At 43.1% G+C, this 16,604-nt stretch overlaps 1 pseudogene; it reads left to right on the plus strand.

Moving 5' to 3' along the window:
• The window catches only part of LOC115202601 (structural maintenance of chromosomes protein 5-like), a 30,285-nt pseudogene that overhangs the window by 6,586 nt on the left and 7,095 nt on the right, over positions 1-16,604 (plus strand).

The following is a 16,604-nucleotide window of genomic DNA, read 5'->3' on the forward strand; positions in this document are numbered from 1 at the left end:
CTTAAAACGTAAGCCTATGCAACATTTAACCATTTGAAAACAGTTCTGTAGCAATTAGGTTTGTGCAGTAGGCTATATATAGGCCCAGTACATTATCACTGCATATTGGCTATGCTTGAATTGCCCTGCCAATGTTGTTCTTCTCAGACCATTTAGAAATTATATTTAAAAAAATGTAGGTACAGTAAATGATCACACTGGTAATAGATAATTTGTTAGATTACTTGTGAGGCACAGCTGAGTGAGCATAAGCATATTTTTTTTACTGGACTGATAGCCTGCCCCTATGGTCAGTCTGAGGGGAGGGAGCAGCGGTGAGGCTGGCTCTCACCCGACGCACGTCCCTCCTCTCTCCCTCTGATGAGAAAAAAGGACACAGTCTTCCAGCTGATGGCGAAGTTCAAGTTGCACTGCATTATTTCTGCTTCATGCACTAATTCATGATGTTACTCCTATGACCAGAGAAAGTAAAATATCCCTCGCAATTAAAAAAGATGCAAGTCACTAATAATAACAACGCAAGCTTATTGGAACACTTTGCAATAGGCTACTCATTCATTGTAGCTGCAGTGCTGGTTGTAGTGTGAGTGGAAGTAGGGAGAACATGCATTTTATGGCTTATAATAGTCCTGAATAACAACTTAAACATGGACTTAGTCATAAAAACAGCAGCTCTTTTCTGTATTCGTTGAGTCTCTCTGTAGTCATGGTTTTAAACGTTTTGAAATCTCACTATCAACTTTCCTGTGCGTTCGAGGCATCCTTTTACAGTCTATAGCTTGAGGAAACTGTGCAGACATGTTGATCTAAGCTATCTCATAAACTACCTGTAGGTCTATAGGTGCACTTGATTTGTTCTCTGGGCCTGCTGAGTAGGAGTTCTACCTTCAGACACATGAAATGGTTCAAAATGGGAACACTTTGCCATCCCGGGGGCTAGGGCTGCTGAATCAAGTGCAACTACCACCAACAGCGTAAAACAAACAAATGTTTGGTGATCAATTAGGAATGCCTTGTAGATCGACCATTCGATCGTGATCGACCAGTTGGTGACCACTGAGCTAGACCATGCTGGTCGGCCAGCAGAACCTGTTAGATGATGTTGGTCAGGACAACTTGACCAGCATCTGACCAGCATAGACCAGCATGGACCAGCATAAACCAGCATGGACCAGAATAGACCAGCTTGAAATGTGTGCTGGTCTATGCTGTTTTTTTTCGGCAGTGATAATGGAGCACAGACATACTATACCTCCATTTCCCCTTCTCCTTCATTACTGATTGAGGGCCATTACTGAACATCTGCTACTCATCAGATTGTCATTGACGGCAGACCCGGTGAGCGCACAGGCAGCATTGTGGCCATCTTTGAGATGCGTATCAGCTCTGGATACTGCTTAGGTCAGTGAATCGCACACATATCATATAGCCATGGGATTTGTAAGACTTTGAAAGTGTATGATATCATGCACACACACCTCCCAGCTAGCACATAACGTTCTGAGAACCATATGTTTCTTAGAGCTTGGTTGTCCTTTTGTTATTTTGCATACAACCTTCCCAAAACTTTCTGGGAACGGTGCAGAATAGTTGCTTTGGAACATTCTCAGCACATTTAAGGAACTTGACAAAAACATTTTTATTAATTGGTATTTTATTACTTTAACGGAACTTTTCCGTTCTAAGAACGTTCTTCAACTGGTTTGACATTGGGAATGTTCTCAAATAGTTCAGAGACCGTTAAGAAACAATTTGTTTCTTCAAACAAATTGTTCGAAGAACATTTAGAAACAACATTCTTCTGTGGGAATTTCAGTACTTAAGCAGAACGTTACCTATATGTTTCCTCTTGGTTCTATTTAAAGTCATGTTCTCAAATTGTTCAGAGAAAGTTAAGAAAACTTTCCATAAAAACCACAAGAAAACTTTAGTAACATTCTAAGAATGTTATTTAAACACATACATTCCGTTCTCAGCATCAACAAAACTCTTTATCCTGTGTCTTGTTAAGTGCGTTCAGATGTGTTGGCCACTAATTGGTCGCACCTGATCTGCTTGTTTCCTTTTTAATGGGGTCTCTTTAAATAGACAAAAATGAACAGCTTTGCATGCATAAAAAAACTTGGCATGCTAGCTCCATCCTGGTGGTGCGGTGGACTAATTCCATGGATAGAGAACAGAAGATTATAGGTTAGAATTGCACAAATTATGTGTTTGCATGATTAATGCCTAAGGAAATTAATTTCCATGTGTCCTATCAGTGCTTGGAGTTTAAGAAAGTTAACTCAAAATAAGATGGCATTGTTTGTCTTCTTGAAACATTCAGTGTAAGTTTAAAGGAAGTTATAAAAAAATCTCCAAATAACCTATAATTTCAGTTCTCAGAGCGTACTTTAAAACTGCAACATTTTCTCAACGCCCCATAGTGAAATCTATAGGTATTAGCGACATAAGCGGTTGCTTAGGGCCCCCGGCTGCTCAATCGGGGTCTCAACTTACAAGTGAGAGTAATAATAGTAGAATACACCAGGTGCAATTCTGAAGTTTGCTTGTGCATCACCAGTCACCCAATTAGCCATGTCAGCTAACAATTTTTAGATTGGCAGTTAGTCTAACCAGCTATCTAAACTTGTAGTAATCATGGCCGAATACTGACCGGCACACAGTGCACGTGCCCCCCATTTGATTTTGTTATTCATTCTCACTCACTCATATCATATAGACATGGCATAAGTCATTACATAATGTGCAGCATTGCTGGAAACTTGCTTTAAAACTGCAAACATTTCTCTCCAAGCCATGGCAAAATAGGTAGAACTGCATGAAATTTGCTGTTAAACGACACATTTCTTCTCTCTATCCCATGGCAAAATGAGTGGAATTGCATGAAACGTGTTATTAAATTGCAACATTAGTTTACATCCCTATTAGGGAGCATTTCTCCTTTGCCAAGATAATCAATCCACCTGACAGGTGTGGCATATCAAGAAGCTGATTAAACAGCATGATCATTACACAGGTTCACCTTGTGCTGGGGACAATAATAGGCCACTCTAAAATGTGCAGTTTTGTCACACAACACCATGTCACAGATGTCAAGTTTTCAGGGAGCGTGCAATTGGCAAGCTGACTGCAGGGATGTCCACCAGAGCTGTTGCCAGATAATTTAATGTTAATTGCTCTACCATAAGCCACCTCCTTAGTCGTTTTAGAGAGTTTGGCAGTACGTCCAACCAGCCTCACAACCGCAGAATCTGACTTCTTCGCCTGTGGGATTGTCTGAGACCATCCACCCGGACAGCTGATGGCTCCCAAGTCAAATGTATTTATAAATTGCTTTTTACATCAGCAGATGTCACAAAGTGCTTTACAGAAACCCAGCCGAAAACCACAAACAGCAAGCAGTACAGATGTAGAAGCACGGTGGCTAGGAAAAACTCCCTAGGAACGCAGGAACCTAGAAAGAAACCAAGAGAGGAACCAGGCTCTGACGGGTGGCCTGTCCTCTTCTGGCTGTGTCGGGTGGAGATTATAAGAGTACATGGACATTTAAGGCCAGATTGCTCTTCAAGATGTCCAAACGTTCATAGATGACCAGCAGGGTCAAATAATAATCACAGTGGTTGTAGATGGTGCAACAGGTCAGTACCTCAGGAGTAAATGTCAGTTGGCTTTTCATAACCAAGCATTCAGTGGTTGAGACAGCAGGTGCGGTAGAGAGAGAGAGAGAGAGAAAGAGAATAGAGAGAGAACAGCAGGTCCGGGACAAAGTAGCACGTCCAGTGACCAGGTCAGGGTTCCCTAGCCACAGGCAGAATACTGTGGACTGGGGACAGCCAGGAGTGGGTGGGCCTATGCCCTCCCAGGCCCATCCATGCCTGGTCATGTGAAATCCATAGATTAGGGCATCATTTATTTATTTCAACTGACTGATTTCATTATATAAACTGTAACTCTGTAAAATCTTTGAAATTATTGCATGTTACATTTATATTTTTGTTCAGTATATATTCATTTATTCACCATCTTTTCTTTAATAACATCACCTCCAAATTACAAAAAGATATTCAGGCAAGGGTTTGAAGAATTACACTCACTACTACTGCACCCAGTCTTATTCACAACATGTGCTCTGGCCAAATACTTTTTTACTGAGTCATCACTTGTTCTTTTTCTCCTATTGTTCTAGATTGTATTTGAGGCCATCAAGGGTTCCTCAGTAAGAAGTGATATAGCCATTGACAACATTGTGTTTGAAAGTGGACCGTATCCAGGTATTGTATCTGTTGCCCTATAAGGGTCATACAACCTCTCCAAAAATTATTGTTTTTCTTTCATGTAGTCTTGCATAACCTTGTCCCCAGGCTCAGTTCGAGATCCGGCTGGGGACGAGATTGTGTCTTTCATGGAACTCATTACTCCAGTTGGTTTTCGTTTTTGTCCACAGATATTGAAGACAAAATGACCCATTCCCCTGGAAACGCAAATGACATTGAGTGAAGGAGCAGCAGAGGGGAATAGTGCTGAATATGATGCATGCATCAAAACTGAGTTGAAAATTGCACACGCGGACAAACATTTTCTGTTGTACTGATGGCACCGACTCGTTTTGCACAAGTTTTATTTTTATTTCACCTTTATTTAACCAGGTAGGCTAGTTGAGAACAAGTTCTTATTTACAAACTGCGACCTGGCCAAGATAAAGCAAAGCACTGCGACAAACAGAGTTACACATGGAATAAACAAACATGCAGTCAATAATACAATAGAAAAAAGTATATATACAGTGTGTGCAAATGAGGTAGGATAAGGGAGGTAAGGCAATAAATAGGCCATAGTGCCGAAATAATTACAATATAGCAATTAAACACTGGAGTGATAGATGTGCAGAAGATGAGTGTGCAAGTTGAGATACTGGGGTGCAAAAGAGCAAAATAAATAAAATAAATAACAGTATGGGGGAAGAGGTAGTTGGATGGGCTATTTACAGATGGCCTATGTACAGGTGCAGTGATCTGTGAGCTGCTCTGACAGCTGGTGCTTAAAGTTAGTGAGCTTCAGTGATTTTTGCAGTTCGTTCCAGTCATTGGCAGCAGAGAACTGGAAGGAAAAGCGGCCAAAGTAGGAATTGGCTTTGGGGGTGACCAGTGAGATATACCTGCTGGAGCGCGTGCTACCGGTGGGTGCTGCTATGGTGACCAGTGAGCTGAGATAAGGTGGGGCTTTACCTAGCAAAGACTTATATATGACTTGGAGCCAGTGGGTTTGGCAACGAATATGAAGCGAGGGCCAGCCAACGAGAGCATACAGGTCGCAGTGGTGGGTAGTATATGGGGCTTTGGTGACAAAACGGATGGACTGTATCTAATTTGCTGAGTAGAGTGTTGGAGGCTATTTTGTAAAGGACATTGCCGAAGTCGAGGATAGTCAGTTTTACGAGGGTATGTTTGGCAGCATGAGTGAAGGATGCTTTGTTGCGAAATAGGAAGCCGATTCTAGATTGAATTTTGGATTGGAGATGCTTAATGTGAGTCTGGAAGGAGAGTTTACAGTCTAACCAGACACCTAGGTATTTGTAGTTGTCCACATTCTATGTCAGAACCGTCCAGAGTAGTTGGACGGGCGGGCAGGTGTGGGCAGCGATCGGTTGAAGAGCATGCATTTAGTTTTGCTTGCATTTAAGAGCAGTTGGAGGCCACGGAAGGAGAGTTGTATGGCATTGAAGCTCGTCTGGAGGTTAGTTAACACAGTGTCCATTGAAGGGCCAGTATACAAAATGGTGTCGTCTGCATAGAGGTGGACCAGAGAATCACCAGCAGCAAGAGTGACATCATTGATGTATACAGAAAGAGTCGGCCCAAGAATTGAACCCTGTGGCACTCCCATAGAGACTGCCAGAGGTTTGAACAACAGGCCCTCCGATTTGACACACTGAACTCTATCTGAGAAGTAGTTGGTGAACCAGGCGAGGCAGTCATTTGAGAAACCAAGGCTGTTGATTCTGCCGATAAGAATGCGGTGATTGACAGAGTCGAAAGCCTTGGCCAGGTCGATGAATAAAGCTGCACAGTATTGTCTCTTATCGATGGCGGTTATGATATTGTTTAGGACCTTAAGCGTGGCTGAGGTGCACCCATGACCAGCTCGGAAACCAGATTGCATAGCGAAGGTACTGTGGGATTTGAAATGGTCTGTTTGTTAACTTGGCTTTCGAAGACCTTAGAAAGGCAGGGTATGATAGATATAGGTCTGTAGCAGTTTGGGTCTAGAGTGTCTCCCCCTTGGAAGAAGGGGATGACCGCGGCAGCTTTCCAATCTTTGGGGATCTCAGATGATACGAAAGAGAGGTTGAACAGACTAGTAGGGTTGCAATAATTTCTGCGGATAATTTTAGAAAGAGAGGGTCCAGATTGTCTAGCCTGGCTGATTTGTAGGGGTCCAGATTTTGCAGCTCTTTCAGAACATCAGCTATCTGGATTTGGGTGAAAGAGAAAGGGGGGAAGTTTGGGCAAGTTACTGTGGGGGGTTTAGGGCTGTTGACCGGGATAGGGATAGCCAGGTGGAAAGCATGGCCAGCCGTAGAAAAATGCTTATTGAAATTCTCAATTATCATGGATTTATCGGTGGTGACAGTGTTTCCAAGCCTCAGTGTAGTGGGCAGCTGGGAGGAGGTGCTCTTATTCTCCATGGACTTTAGTGTCCCAGAACTTTTTGGAATTTCAGCTTCAGGATGCAAATTTCTGTTTGAAAAAGCTAGCCTTTGCTTTCCTAACTGCCTGTGTATATTGGTTCCTAACTTCCCTGAAAAGTTGCATATCGCGGGGGCTATTCGATGCTAATGCAGTACACCACAGGATGTTTTTGTGCTGGTCAAGGGCAGTCAGATCTGGAGTGAACCAAGGGCTATATCTGTTCCTGGTTCTAAATTATTTGAATGGGGCATGCTTATTTAAGATGGTGACAAAGCACTTTTAAAGAATAACCAGGCATCCTCTACTGTTGAAATTAGGTCAATATGCAATATATAAAGACATAATATAAAGACATAATCATATCAAACACAAAATACAACAACTTTGCCAGGATGAGTAAAAGAGATCCTGCATTTACAACCAATCAAATTGCTATATCACTGTAAACGTTTTAACTACGTCACACCTGACTATACTTGCTCTTTGTATAGAAACTGGTAATAGTCAGTCAACATTCACACAGCAATAGAGGATACTTTGTCTTCAGATGAATATGAATTGGATTAATGGTAAATAAAAAAGAAAGAGGGAAGCTTTTTCAACATGCTTCAAATGTGTCCTTGTCTTGATTTTATCAGAAATCACAAAGCATGCCTTTGTGCTATCAAGAACCTTTCAGACGCAACAGACTTTTTTGTGAGAATACCGAGTTTCGGGATGTCTCATTGTCTGACAAACACCGCTGTAACTCGGCCACCTTCCACTGCTAATGTGGAAGGCCGACATAATTAATTACTGTAACAAACTGTTACTGCCCCACTTAGTGGACATGAGTTGCATGTGGTAACAGGAGCAGTAGAGAAAAGATGGCTCAAGTGGATTCTTAAACTATTGGCTGTAGAATCAAGGAGAATTTGAATATTGTCCAAAAGAAAGGAAAACGGATCACAGTAGAGTACAATGATGAGAATGTCACTAAGTATCTTGTAGGAGCACGGTTTGTAAATGAGGAGCAGCTGATCAAACTACTAATCTTGAGGAATCCATTTGAGATATCCAAACTGGTGGAGAGGGTGCTGGGTAGAGTGAAGGCTGTGAGGATCACGAGAGACGGGCTGGTTTTGATTTTTTGCGCTTCCAGAAGAAACGTGTATTGCGTCTCGCCTGATTTAATAAGTTTGAAGTATTGTGTGTGTCTCTTAGGAACGGGACACCCCTCAAGGGGGTTATATCTTGTGGGTAGTAGATGTTGAAAAGATGAAGCACCCTGCATCCCACTGCTGGCTTGCTTCTGATGCTGAACAGGGTTGGTCCTGGTCAGTCCCTGGATGGGAGACCAGATGCTGCTGGAAGTGGTGTTGGAGGGCCAGTAGGAGGCACCCTTTCATCTGGTCTAAAAATATATCCCAATGCCCCCAGGGCAGTGATTGGAGACATTGCCCTGTGTAGGGTGCTGCCTTTTGGATGGGATTTTAAATGGGTGTCCTGACTCTCTGTGGTCACTAAAGATCCCATGGCACTTATTGTAAGAGTAGGGGTGTTAACCCTGGTGTCCTGGCTAAATTCCAAATCTGGCCCTGATACCATCATGGTCACCTAATCATCCCCAGCTTACAATTGGCTCATTCATCCCTCCTCTCCCATTTAACTATTCCCCAGGTTGTTGCTGTAAATGACAGTGTTCTCAGTCAACTTACCTGGTAAAATAAGGGTTAAATAAAAAATACAAATAAATTATTCCTGGAGTGATTGATGCACATCGGATTAATAGTGTGGTGAATGAAGAAAAAGTGAAGTCTGTTCTTTTTGTTTTTTGATATGGAGTCTCTCCCTACTCAAGTACATTTAGGGTATATTAACTACAGAGTTAGAGAATACAGACCAATACAGTGTGATCATTGTAAAGCTTTTGGTCATGTTTCAAGTGTTTGCAGAAGGGAGAAGACAAGATGTCCAAGTTGTGGAAAATATCATATTATGTGGTATAAAAGTGATAAATGTGACATTGCAATTGTGGTGGGAACCATGAAGCTACGTCTTTCGAATGCCCCACAAGGGTGAAAGAGAATGAGGTTCCCAACGTCGGGGCTATCCGGAGCATATCATATGCAGCAGCTGTTAAAGGGGTTGAGGGTTGGAATGGTGCACACGAAGAGTCCATGGTTGTGGATTGGCCTTCACTGCAGGCTGCAGGGGTTGCCTTTCACCAGCAGGATCCTGACATTTTAAAGGTTAAGAAGGTGGACTTTGTGGCCTTTATAGCGCTGGTGATAAATGGCATTGCCAAGGTGGAAAGCAAATCCAGGAAGAAATCATTGTGGAAGAGGAGGAGCGGTTCCTGGGGCTGAAAGACTTCTCGGTGAAGGAGTAACATGGAATATTATCACAAGCTGTACCACCCTCTTAGGTCCTAGAGCCTGAGAAGGGAGATATGGAGTATTGAAAGAAGGGAGTTTTGTTTTGTAAATGTACTATTTTTATTTGGGTGAAGTAAGTTAGTTTCCCTATCACGTATGGATTTTCTTTTTACCTTGTTTTGGTTTCAACATGTCCAGTAGGTCGCGGCAATACACCTTTTGGGGTTGTAGTCCGCCATAAAACCCACAGAAGAAGAACGTGTTGCATGTGTTGTTGATGAACTACACGTGATCCATCTTGTCCAATCATCAATCGAAAACCTTCCACACTAGGCGCTCGAATCGCAGTGACCGACTGCTAGGGCATCTTATAAGTTAAGAACATGGCTTCTATGGGCAAGAGAACGAGTAAGTAACGTAACGAACACACAAACATCAAATAATGAAGTTAGCTCGTCTTCTGGTACTGACCCACGTCCCGTTGGAGATGGTAAAATGGCTGGTTTTAGTGAAGGATCCATACTTTGCCTCATAATGCAAAACTTCCTGTGAGTCAACTCCCCTTTGAAATGCTCCGAAACAAACAAACAAACAAGCTAGCTAACCAACCACAATGCCGTTTTACCTAACGTTAGCTACGTCTCTCGTGTGCTAGCATACGTTAGCCTTGTGAAATGTTTGAAGTAAGCTGATCTACCTAGTTAGGTAACTTAGCTAGCTGTGAGAGATGTTGCTGTTTTGCAGAGAGACACCTACTTGGCATGAACAACCGAGTCAAAGAGTATGGTAATTCTATATATGACCAAGTCTTGAAGCTAACTAAATGTGCTAGCAAGCTTCAAAGTTGCTGAATGTGCTTGTGTCCGACATAGCGTTAGGTAGCCTCGGCTACAATATAACAACCTAACTATTCGATAAAGTTGCTGTGCTTAAGTTAAGCTGACACAATTCATTCCTTCACACAGAACCTACGACAACTCCATAGTTCACCCTGGACCAAACCTGAACATGATTGTGGGAGCCAATGGAACTGGGAAGTCCAGTATTGTCTGGGTCTGGCAGGAAAGACTATCATCCTGGGCAGAAGGGACAAGGTAGTTGGCTATTTATTAACAAGTGTAACATTACTGACGTTAGCTAGCTACAACTGGGATATGTTGTCAATTTTTATTTAACCTTTAATTTCAAGAGCTTCAAACTTTATCATTATTTTGGATTGTTGCATGTATGGCACTCTATATTGTACTTCATTTGTGTTTGTTTTGGGGTTTTGTATTTGATTGTACAGAATTTAATTGACAACTTGTATTATTCTGATTGGTTGGGCTGTACGTGAAGCATGGGTGCAACAAAGGATCGGTTGAGATTAAATTGTAAGTCGGTTATTGATTAAATCAAATGCCATCATACTGATTCCCATATGTCTCCAATAGTGGGTATAATAACATGGATGGAACCCCACCTGTGTTTTCAGGTACAAGGCTGGGGGGAACCTGGTGATCAACAGAGAGATCCACGTGGAGAATAACCAGTCAGTGTGGATGCTGAATGGGAAACACTCCAGCCAGAAGGCTGTGGAGGAGGAGCTGCAGGCTCTATAGATCCAAGTAAGCAACCTCTGCCAGTTCCTGCCACAGGTGAGTGTAAACTTGGAGGTAACACTTTTTTTTTTTTTTTTACTTGAATGCTAACGTCCTACTCCTTCCAATTATCTGACCACCCTTTGCCTCCTGCCCTGTGACTTTGCAGGAGAAGGTGGGTGAGTTTGCCAAGATGACCAAGATTGAGCTGCTAGCAGCCACAGAGAAGTCAGTGGGGCCTCCAGAGATGTACGAGTTCCACTGCAAGCTCAAGACCTTCCGCACCAAAGAGAGTGAACTGGAGGTGAGCACAGTTTTAACTCTAGCTCTATGGATGAATGGGGACTCATTGCTTCTTCTTTTATAAATAGGTTTTTGCTGCAGTGTTGACTGCTCAGGGGAGAGAAAGTTCAAAGGTATGCTGGTATTGTTTTTTGGTAGAATGTGTGCAAGGAGAAGGCCAACGCCCTGGAGAAGTTCAAGCAGAGGAACGAACGGAACAAGCATGACGTGGAGCGCTACTATGAGAAGAGACACCTGGACATGATTAAGATGCTGGATAAGAAGAAACCCTGGGTGGTGAGTTTCAATAGCAAGATCATCTGACACACCTGGGTCGTATTTATTATGCACACCAACGTAAACCGCTTACTCCAGACACTACAACGTGATGTTGTGTAATTGGGCTGGATGGGGATGTCCATTTATTCCACTTAGTTCCAGGGTCGATTCATTTTGAATCGGGGCCCTGGATAGAAGCATGGGTTATGTTTACTTGGTGGGTGATACTGCAAAGACATTTGGGAACCAGTGTGTTGTGTAGCCCAGGGACTGGTGGTGACGTATCCTTGTGTTCCAGACGGCCAGCGTCAGGGAGGCGTCTCAGAAGTGTAAACAGAAACGGGACCATCTGGACAGTGAGCACAGAGGTCTGGTGCTGTTTTCTTTCTGTTTCTGCCTTATTTTTATACTCTCTTGATACCAATGAGAAAGTATGATATAAAAATACATGTACAAATGCTTGATCCTCCCTTATCCCTCTAGATTGAGGACATCAAGCAGGCCTTCAGCCTGAAGCAGACTGAGGAGGCGGACCGGCAGAAGCGAATCAGCAACACCCGATACATGATTGACGACCTGCGGGCAGAGGTGGCTAACCTGGGTGACCAGGAGAGTGTGCTCCTAATCTCAGCTCGTTACCTGTATAAAAGACACCTGGGAGCCAGAAATCTTTCTGATTTGAGAGGGGGTCAAATACTTATTTACCTCATTAAAATGCAAATCAATTTATAACATTTTTGACATGCGTTTTTCAGGATTTTTTTGTTGTTCTTCTGTCTCACTGTTCAAATAAACCTACCATTAAAATTAGACTGATAATTTCTTTGTCAGTGGGCAAATGTACAAAATCCGCAGGGGATCAAATACTTTTTTCCCTCACTGTATGTGTGTATATATATGTGTGTGTGTATGTATGTATGTATGTATGTATGTATGTATAGTACCCTCTAGTTAACTGTTTAGCTGTTATTAGCGTGTATTAAGGTTTTCATCATATCCCAAAACTTTTCACTGACAATCACGGAAAAGGCCACATAAAGTTGATAAACTTTTTTGAACAATTCGTATGATTAATTGAAACTATTCTTTTTGACAAAACGAACAATTCACTTTGCCATTATATTAGTTGGGATTCGGTTCAATTGTGACTCTAATCATGTGAATAAACGTAATTTGTGAATGGCGAATAGTAATTTTAGGAAAAAATATTTGATGTAGCCTTTTGGATTATGTGGATACTTCCAGTTCGTTTTGGGAAGCCAATGTATGGGACATTGCAACTCAGCCTGCAAAGTAAACACGACTAAGGTAGCTAAGATATATAAATATGACTCAAATCGAAAAGGTATATTTCCTGAAGAAAATTTGTGGGCTTGCTTCAGCTGAATAAAAATATTTGTAACCTAAGATAGCCATCTGATCTTTGATATATTGATTGAGCTAATTATTTCAAAAGGCATAAAGTATTTGGTTGTACTGTTGTAATATTTTACATCAAGGGTGGTCAACCATCCTCCAGGAGAGCTAATGGGTGTGCAGGCTTTGTTCCAGTCCCCCTCTAACCAACCACATTTTAGAAATGAGCTGCTCAACCGGACCTTGATAGACTGGCTCTGTGTTTGAGCAGAGCTTGATCAAAAGCCTTGACACCCAGTAGCTCACTGAGGGTTGACCACGTGTTTTATGTAGTTACCTAACAGGTGTTCTGCATTGTGTGGGCTTAAGTGCCTTGCACAACGACAGGTGATGGTACATGGGATCAGAGAGCATCCTCCCAGAGTCGATACAACATTACGCTTACTTTTTTATACATATGTTTATACATATACAATTGTTGGTCATGGAAATGTGGTTAAGTCAAAGTTTACTGACCATGTGACCCACCTGCCCAAATCAAATGTATTTATAAAGCCCTTCTTACATCAGCTGATATCTCAAAGTGCTGTACAGAAACCCAGCCTAAAACCCCAAACGGCAAGCAATGCAGGTGTAGAAGCACGGTGGCTAGGAAAAACTCCCTAGAAAGGCCAAAACCTAGGAAGAAACCTAGAGAGGAACCAGGCTGTGAGGGGTGGCCAGTCCTCTTCTGGCTGTGCCGGGTGGAGATTATAACAACACATGGCCAAGATGTTCAAATGTTCATAAATGACCAGCATGGTCAAATAATAATAATCATAGTAGTTGTCGAGGGTGCAACAAGTCAGTAACACAAGAGTAAGTGTCAGTTGGCTTTTTCATAGCCGATCTTTGAGAGTATCTCTACCGCTCCTGCTGTCTCTAGAGAGTTGAAAACAGCAGGTCTGGGACAAGTAGCACTTCCGGTGAACAGGTCAGGGTTCCAGCAGGTCTGGGACAGCAGGTCTGGGACAGGTAGCACGTCCGGTGAACAGGTCAGGGTTCCATAGCCGCAGGTAGAACAGTTGGAACTGGAGCAGCAGCACGGCCAGGTGGACTGGGGACAGCAAGGAGTCATCAAGCCAGGTAGTCCTGAGGCATGGTCCTAGGGCTCAGGTCCTCCGAGAGAGAGAGAGAGAGAAAGAAAGAGAGAATTAGAAAGCATATTTAAATTCACACAGGACACCGGAAAAGACAAGAGAAATACTCCAGATGTGACAGACTGACCCTAGCCCCCCGACACATAAACTACTGCAGCATAAATACTGGAGGCTGAGACAGGAGGGGTCAGGAGACACTGTGGCCCCATCCAATGAAACCCCCGGACAGGGCCAAACAGGTAGGATATAACCCCACCCACTTTGCCAAAGCACAACCCCCACACCACTGGAGGGATATCTCCAACCACCAACTTACCATCCCGAGACAAGGCCGAGTATAGCCCACAAAAATCTCCGCCATGGCACAACCCAAGGGGGGGCGCCAACCCAGACAAGAAGACCACGTCAGTGACTCAACCCACTCAAGTGACGCACCCCTCCCAGGGACGGCATGGAAGAACACCAGTAAGCCAGTGACTCAGCCCCTGTAATAGGGGTTGAGGCAGAGAATCCCAGTGGAGAGAGGGGAAACCGGCCAGGCAGAGACAGCAAGGGCGGTTCGTTGCTCCAGCCTTTCCGTTCACCTTCACACCCCTGGACCAGACTACACTTAATCACAGGACCTACTGAAGAGATGTGTCTTCAGTAAAGACTTAAAGGTTGAGACTGAGTCTGCGTCTCTCACATGGGTAGGCAGACTATTCCATAAAAATGGAGCTCTATAGGAGAAAGCCCTGCCTCCAGCTGTTTGCTTAGAAATTCTAGGGACAATTATGAGGCCCGCATCTTGTGACCGTAGCGTACGTGTAGGTATGTACGGCAGGACCAAATCGGAAAGATAGGTAGGAGCAAGCCCATGTAATGCTTTGAAGGTTAGCAGTAAAACCTTGAAATCAGCCCTTGCCTTAACAGGAAGCCAGTGTAGGGAGGCTAGCACTGGAGTAATATGATCAAATTTGGTTCTAGTCAGGATTCTAGCAGCTATATTTAGCACTAACTGAAGTTTATTTAGTGCTTTATCCGGGTAGCCGGAAGTAGAGCATTGCAGTAGTCCAACCTAGAAGTAACAAAGGCATGGATACATTTTTCTGCGTCATTTTTGGACACAAAGTTTCTGATTTTTGCAATGTTATGTAGATGGGAAAAAAGCTGTCCTTGAAACAGTGTTGATATGTTCTTCAAAAGAGAAATCAGGGTCCAGAGTAACGCCGAGGCCCTAGTTATAGGCTCTAGTTAAAGGAACTATATACAGTGGGAAAAGTTCTAATGGATTTGTCCTTGGCCTCAGGTACGTGACAGCCAGAACCTGAGGGTGAATTCAGTCTTTGCTCCTGAAGAGTCCTGTGCCACACGCCCCCCTTCCCGACCCATTGAGTCCCTGAAGTGAGTAGTCCTCTCATACTGTCCCAATATGGATTGTAAATGTATCAAGCCTATACCTAACCTCAACCCTAATCCTAACCCTTCCATTTGTATGTGTAAAATGCTTCTTTTTTTTTTACCTGTCTGTAGACGTTTCGGGTTCTTTGCGTACCTGCGGGAGCACTTTGATGCTCCAGAAGAGGTTATGAGCTACCTCTGCAACCAGTACAAGGTGCACGATGTTCCCGTGGGAACGGACCAAACCAAAGCCATGATCAAGACGGTACGTTCCATACCCCAGAGTGGCTGGGAGGATGGAGAGGTTTTGGGGGGTATTTCAACATTTACATTTTAGTCATTTAGCAGACGCTCTTATCCAGAGCGACTTACAGTAGTGAATACATACATTTCATTCATTTTTTTTGTTTTTGTACTGGCCCCCCGTGGGAATCGAACCCACAACCCTGGCGTTGCACATACCATGCTGGCATTGCAAACACCATGCTCTACCAACTGAGCCACAGGGAAGACGAATGTCACTTTCATATCTTATTTGATTTCTGAACAGACTGGAATATAAAATGCTCAAAACTAGGGGTGTGACTGTTAAATTGGGATCCCTAATGTTAAGAAAATCCCTAACAAACTATTTTTCGCATTATAGCCTATTAGACAATAGGCTATAAAGGCCTGGGGGACGTTGTGTAATGTAAGTAAAAGCAGAGAGGAAGAGGTGAACTTTAGGCTACTGCAAAGCATGCGAGACAAGACATTGTGAGACGCAGATTACCAAGATATATGCTCATGGTTCTCCCTCGTGTTGGCCTGCCTGCTTTTTCTCTTCACTAATGATGCAAGTGTGTGTGTTCATTCTTTGGTCTGTTGCGTGTAGAATATCCTAGCCTTTTCATGACACCAATGTTGCCGGGATACAGAGGTATCTTCAGGCCAGTCTAACGAGCACGGGATAGCCTACTCTTCATTACTGAGTGGGTAGGGGTGCTTTTATCTCATATGAAATTACATTAGGCTACTGGCATGTTTGCCTGTTAGGGTAGGCTATACTATTGCTTTTTAAATGCCGATACGAAACCTCTAGACATATGAACGGGCATTTTACTTGTCTGTAAAGGAATGCCGCTTCTGAAGCGAGACTAACATTCATCACCAGGCGACCAGAACTGTCAATCTAATCATCTCAAACAGCCTGCGCGCAACCTGCCTGTTTGTTGCCTGCACGCAGACATTTAAATACTGTGACATACAAAGACATTTAGTAGAAGGGAAAAAATCTAGCTACCCTACCATAAAAAACACAGCAGCACATCAATCCCCTGTTTATTGTCAGGCAAACAATACAGAACATTCTATGCCGGAGCAGAATTCTGAAAAGTTACAGACACTTCTGATGCAGAATTTTTTAATGTATTTTTTTGTCTGAAAAGTTATCAATTGTTGCTATTGACACGTTACTGTAGCTGCGTCCTATGTCTGGTAGACAATATAGCCCTAGCAGTCATGCATGCATAATAGGGAAATTATTCTGCATTGGTAATT

Source organism: Salmo trutta, chromosome 12 (assembly GCF_901001165.1).
Source record: "Salmo trutta chromosome 12, fSalTru1.1, whole genome shotgun sequence".
In the NCBI taxonomy this organism is placed as follows: domain Eukaryota; kingdom Metazoa; phylum Chordata; class Actinopteri; order Salmoniformes; family Salmonidae; genus Salmo; species Salmo trutta.